Source organism: Mytilus trossulus, chromosome 4, assembly GCF_036588685.1.
Source record: "Mytilus trossulus isolate FHL-02 chromosome 4, PNRI_Mtr1.1.1.hap1, whole genome shotgun sequence".
Classification (NCBI taxonomy): Eukaryota; Metazoa; Mollusca; class Bivalvia; order Mytilida; family Mytilidae; genus Mytilus; species Mytilus trossulus.
The window spans coordinates 19,315,029-19,321,688 of record NC_086376.1 but is presented as its reverse complement, the minus strand read 5'-3'; the positions used below and the strand labels follow the sequence as shown (position 1 = coordinate 19,321,688).

The window sequence follows — 6,660 nt, the reverse complement described above, 5'->3', positions numbered from 1 at the left end:
ATTTTGTCTTGCTTCTACAGTTTTCAGGTATCAAATTTTTATTGTATTTATATTTACTTATCCCTGTGCTAGTACATTACCATACAGGCATGAGAACTATAAATCCATAATTCAAACATGATAAATTTTCCTAAACAAATTTGTGAGAAAATGCCACTCTGTTCAGTTAAGGCAATTATAAAATAATACTTTCGGGCTAAAAAATTCTCATCATTGAATACGATGTTATTATATGCAGTTCTATATTTAATAATTTTTTACGAGGTGTGTCAAATTTCACAGCTATAAAGTTCTGTTAGATTCTAGGGTATATGTAGTATTAAAGCTATGTATACTTCCATCTGCAATTTATCATTATGTGAGTAAAAGTTTAAAATGCATTATACTCTACAGAAAATATCACTATATCCCATAGTATAAATATCTTTAACATCAATAAGACGATATAAACAATCTCTATAATATCTTAAATAAATAGGAAAACTGTAAAGATCCTTGGTTTTGACATATTTTAGATGTAAAGTTGTCTATTTAAAAAGTGTATGTTGTCCAATTTTAAGAATTCAAATTGCTGGAATAGCTACATCCCGAGTTATGGAGTAGGTTTACAATAAGGTTCGATATAATATACTTCTAGACTGCTTGGGCACTGACGAGGCTGTAGTTAGTCCTTTATGATACATCACAATTACGGAGTAGGTTTACAATTTTGGTTCACTATCAGTAACATACTTCTGGAATGTTGCATGGGCACTGATGAGGCTGTACTACTGCCTTCTAGTCAATAGCTAATGTGCTACATGATCTCATTGAAAGGTTGGAGAAATAATATGTCCACACAGATAATGGAACTGATATATACACTTATGTCCATGTTGAAATGCATTAAGTCTCATTTCAAAGTTAAATATATATCTGCCATGTCTGTAATGTAATCCTGTTTGAAAACCTTCTGAACTTGATAAAAGTGAGAACTAATACTGAGTATCGTTTTATAGCTTTCTAATCATTGAATATACTTAATATCATTTTTATAGCATTCTCATCATTGAATATACTGACTATGGTAGTATAATCATGTTTGAATCTTTAAACATATAAAATTTTGAATTAATCTTGTTTGGATACTGGATTGCATTTTTGTATAGCATTTTTTTTAAATTGGAATACTGAATATCATTTTTTATAACATTTTCAAATTTGGGATACTGAATTCTATGTTAATAGCATCACTTGATGTTTTGAATACTGGATACCTTTGTTTATAAAATTCTCATGTTTATTTCCTAACAAGTATGCAGTTTTGTTAAGAAATTTTTATCATTAACTTCTAATCTTTAAATACTAAATATCATTAGTAATACATGTACATGTAGTAACATTATTATGAATCAGTATGTAACATATATTTTCTTTATTTTTTTGTTTATTTTTCTCATGACTTTATTGAAGGTGATAATCCAAACTCCTAAATCCTTGGGGGCACTCATATGTTTCCATCTGAGTTTTTGGACCTTAATGGAATTTTATCACTGGTCATTTCTAAAATTTCATTCATCCCCAAGCATTTCGGGGACAAATTTTATCAAATTTATTCCAGTGCCAGTTTGATAGACCCCTGCTACTTCACGAGTACATGGGCTATCCCCCAGGCAGACCCTTGCACTACCTGGCTGCCGATGAGACGCCTAGTCTCATCACCTAAGTGGAGAACCCTCGCTTCACATTCCCCGGCTGGCGCATTGTCGGGCAGGCAGGTTCTTCCTTACACTGAAGGTTGCAAGCTGACTTGCTCAGGCAGGAACTCAAAATTGCGTTTGTATGCTGAGTGTTTCTCAAGGGCCAAAATTAAATGATTTTTTAATAAATATTATTATTCTAACTGTCTTTCTGCTTTAAGCCAGTATGATTTGCTGAGACTATGTTTTGGTTTACACACAGAAACCCCTTATATTTGCCTTGGTTGTAGTTTGTTTTGGAGCAGTTATTTGGTCTTTTTGCTCATTTTAATGTGGGCTAGCTATCATATTGCAATGCTGACTTTATTGAGATTTGCTATATCAGGATCCCTCAACAGTTACACAAACAAAGATTACACAAACAAAAGATTACACAACCTCCTACTGAAACTACAGAAATAATATTTCCATATGAGACTACAAGAAATAATATTTCCATATGAGACCACAAGAAATATATAATAAGAGTCTACAAGAAAATACAATAGAACACTACAAGAGAATACAATACAAGACCACAAGAAAATACAATTGAGATAGCAGGATACAAACACCTTTGAAGTTTGTATAAATATTTACTTATATGTAATTTAAGTATTGTTTATACAAACAGAAAAGTTATTTCAGTTTTCAAGTAATTAATTTTATGATAAAGATGCTGACATTATGGATGCAATTAATTAACATACACAGACCACTTGTTAAAATTTGACACTTTGAAGTTACAACTGGAATCTCACTAGGAGGCACACTAATCTTGTCTTAATCAGATACATGTCACAAACAATCACTGTGGGAGAGGAAGCAGAATATGATACCAGATCTCTTTAATACTGATTACACAATAAATAGTATATTATTTGAGGGTCAGTAGGTCAGTCTCCTCCCCTGGATGTTAGATGTACCCAATCTGTGTGTAAAGCCTATTGCATGGTCTTTGTATAATCAGTTTCTTGGTTCATAGCAGCCTGACTAGTTGATGGAGTTTTACAGTGCTATTATTCAATTTACCTCCCACCTTCCCCTTCCTATAACACCTTCAATATTGTTTCATGACTAGAGAAACAACTCAGCTTAAACTAGTGATATTTTTTTCTTTATTTCAGTTTTCCTAAATGGAATTTTATCACTGGTCATTTCTAAAATTTCATTCATCCCCAAGCATTTCGGGGACAAATTTTATCAAATTTATTCCAGTGCCAGTTTGATAGACCCCTGCTACTTCACGAGTACATGGGCTATCCCCCAGGCAGACCCTTGCACTACCTGGCTGCCGATGAGACGCCTAGTCTCATCACCTAAGTGGAGAACCCTCGCTTCACATTCCCCGGCTGGCGCATTGTCGGGCAGGCAGGTTCTTCCTTACACTGAAGGTTGCAAGCTGACTTGCTCAGGCAGGAACTCAAAATTGCGTTTGTATGCTGAGTGTTTCTCAAGGGCCAAAATTAAATGATTTTTTAATAAATATTATTATTCTAACTGTCTTTCTGCTTTAAGCCAGTATGATTTGCTGAGACTATGTTTTGGTTTACACACAGAAACCCCTTATATTTGCCTTGGTTGTAGTTTGTTTTGGAGCAGTTATTTGGTCTTTTTGCTCATTTTAATGTGGGCTAGCTATCATATTGCAATGCTGACTTTATTGAGATTTGCTATATCAGGATCCCTCAACAGTTACACAAACAAAGATTACACAAACAAAAGATTACACAACCTCCTACTGAAACTACAGAAATAATATTTCCATATGAGACTACAAGAAATAATATTTCCATATGAGACCACAAGAAATATATAATAAGAGTCTACAAGAAAATACAATAGAACACTACAAGAGAATACAATACAAGACCACAAGAAAATACAATTGAGATAGCAGGATACAAACACCTTTGAAGTTTGTATAAATGTTCATATATATATGTAAATACTTGCATGTCCTAATGCTTAACTGGCAGGTCGAAACTTTCCTGGTTCAGTTTAAATTAAACTTAGAATTATTTATTTTTATTTGTTGTCAAATATTAAATATCCTCTGAATACAATTTTTGAAATGAAAATAAAAATTGATGATTTTTAAAAAATTAAAAGCTCAAGTTTGGAATAGTTATGTACATTAACAATTATGTACTAACTTTTAGAACCAGGAAGGTCTCAGGGAAAGTCAGATGATATAGATATTTCTTGAAACCATGAATTTGATTCCTACCCTGACTGATGAGACCAAATGGAAGCAAATTTATAGGTATATAAATTTCTAGTTTTAAGCTCACCTGACCTAAAGGGCCAAGTGAGCTATTTCTATCACTTGGCGTCCGTCGTCGTCTGTCATCGTCAGTCCTTTAACTTTTTCAAAGATCTTCTTCTCTGAAACTGCCAAGCCAAAATGGAACCAAACTTGGCCACAATCATCCTTAGGGTAACTAGTTTAAATGTTGTGAACGACATTTCTGCCGGACAACCAACATGGCTGCCAAGGCTAAAAATAGAACATAGGGGTAAAATGCAAATATTAACTGCCATCTTGGAAACTGTAACAGATTGAGAAAATCTGACAGGGTGACAAATGTTCAGATTGACAAGATCTACCTTAGTTACTTTTGAGTTAAAATTGTCGGATGGCCCCCGCATAGGGGTTATTGCATATAAAAGACTATTTTTGGCCAATTTTAATGTTTTTGGCTATTATCTAATAAGTTTTAATAGATAGAAAAAAAATTAAAAATTGCAAAAATGATCAGCAATAAAAGCTCTACAAACAAGTCATTGATCACTTAATATTAGTGTTGTCAACGGTTAACCGGTTAACCGGTCGAACGACCGAATACCGAATACCAAAAACGCTTACCGGTTAACCGGACCTTTTTAAAATTTTAATAAAATTGATGTAAATGTGTACTGAAATCATTAGTAAATAATGTGAAATGATTGTACGAATTGATTGGTACTTGATTAGACAGATCAATTGTTCAGTTTATTGATTAATCTTGTTAACCTTGAAAACATTTAAATTTTATTACTTAATTAGCACATAGACAACTTGTCTGTCAGCTCCGGGCAAGTATAATGTAAACATAATTAGCATATTAAGTTTATTTTGAACAGTTGTAAGCTGAACATGCTGAATAAATTTTACGATTTAGTTTATTTCTTCACTTTGACTTTATATTGTGTGTGCGTACATGTAAATATGCCACCTCCGTCATCTAAGGCTTGGTCTTTTTTTAAACGTAATGCCGACTCCAAAATAGTGAAATGCAAACTATGTGAAATGGAATTAGTCTATACTGGTGGTACAAGTAATATGCTGAATCATCTGAAGTTAAAGCATCCCAATGACTTTTCTGAAACGCCTGAGAAAGTTAAGCAGTCATCGGTTTTAGACTTTGTTCAGACACCCAGATCTAGAAGATTTTCGTCTACTCAATCTGAACTAATAACAAATTCAATAGTGGATATGATTATATTGGGATTACCTACCCATTCGCATTGTTGAGGGAAAAGGATTTTCAAAACTTATGTCGATAATAGCTCCAGAATTTAAAATTCCGTCTAGAAATACTATTAAATCCAGAATAGAAAAGTCATATAAAGACAAAAAAGAGAGTTTGATTAAAGAGTTAAATCTCATTGACAGCGTATCCCTTACTTCTGATACATGGACATCGAATGCTACAAAAAGCTTTTTAACAGTCCAGAACATCACGTTGACAAAGACTGGAATTTACAGTCAAATGTGCTTGTTACTCGTGAAATGCCTGAACGCCATACAGGCGAAAATCTTGCTGAACGACTGAAATCTACAATTTCAGAGTTTGAATTGGACGGTAAAATTGTGAGTTCTGTACATGACAATGCTAGGAACATGAATTGTGCATCAGAGAAATGTAACTTTGACGATATGAGATGCTTTGGTCATACCATTCAGCTTTGCATTAAACCATGCTTGGAAATACCCGCTATTGCCAAACTTACTTCACGTGCTCGTAAGTTAGTGGGACATTTCAAGCATTCAACTACAATAACTGCTGAAATGAGGAAAAGACAAAAGTTGTTCGGACTAAGACATAACGAACTTATACAAGACGTAGTTACGAGATGGAATTCGACTCAGCTAATGATTGAACGCCTATGTGAACAACGCAGAGTTATTACGGATGTAATGCTAGATACAACTGTTACTAAGAAATGTGACACACATATGCTTCTCAAAGATCATGAGTGGGATTATCTGGTTGAAATTTCCGCAGTATTGAAGCAAATGTCTCATGTTACAACATACATGTGTTTGGAAAAGGACGTATCAGCCTCTGTAATGCTTCCTATTGTCAACGGACTCTTAAAAAAACACCTAAAAAACTCTGAAGAGGATAGTGCTCTTGCGCATAAAATGAAAGCAAGTATTTCGGAAGAACTCATCACCCGCTTTAAACCGTATGACATTGAAACTGCATCTACACAGCATGCTTTAGCGTCCTTACTTGATCCGAGGCATAGAACACTTAACTTTTTCTCCCCAGAACAAAAAAAAGTCGCCATTGAAATGTTAGAGTCCAAGTTAGACGATGTGCCATTAAAGCCCGCAGTTAAAACGTCATAAAAAAACCTTGGAACTGAAGTTGACAATCAACCAGCCAAGAAACAAAGAGTCCAACGATCTTTGGACTTTCTTTTGTTTGACACCGACGAAGATACGTCCTTTCAAGATGAATCGGAAATGTCCTTATACATCAAGGAGCGTGCTGTGCAAGATTCAAACCCACTCGAGTGGTGGAAAGAAAATAATTGTAAATTCCCCAGACTCTTTGTGTTAGCTAGACAATATTTAAGTATTCCTGCTACCTCTGTTCCGTCAGAACGAATCTTTTCATGCGCGGGTCTCATTGTTACTAAACTGAGAAATCGACTATCTTCCTCTGTA

General features: G+C 34.3%; 1 protein-coding gene across 1 annotated transcript in view; it reads left to right on the top strand.

The window, feature by feature from the left end:
• The window catches only part of LOC134716470 (von Willebrand factor A domain-containing protein 5A-like), a 390,229-nt gene that overhangs the window by 186,027 nt on the left and 197,542 nt on the right, over window positions 1-6,660 (top strand). The window lies entirely within an intron of this gene.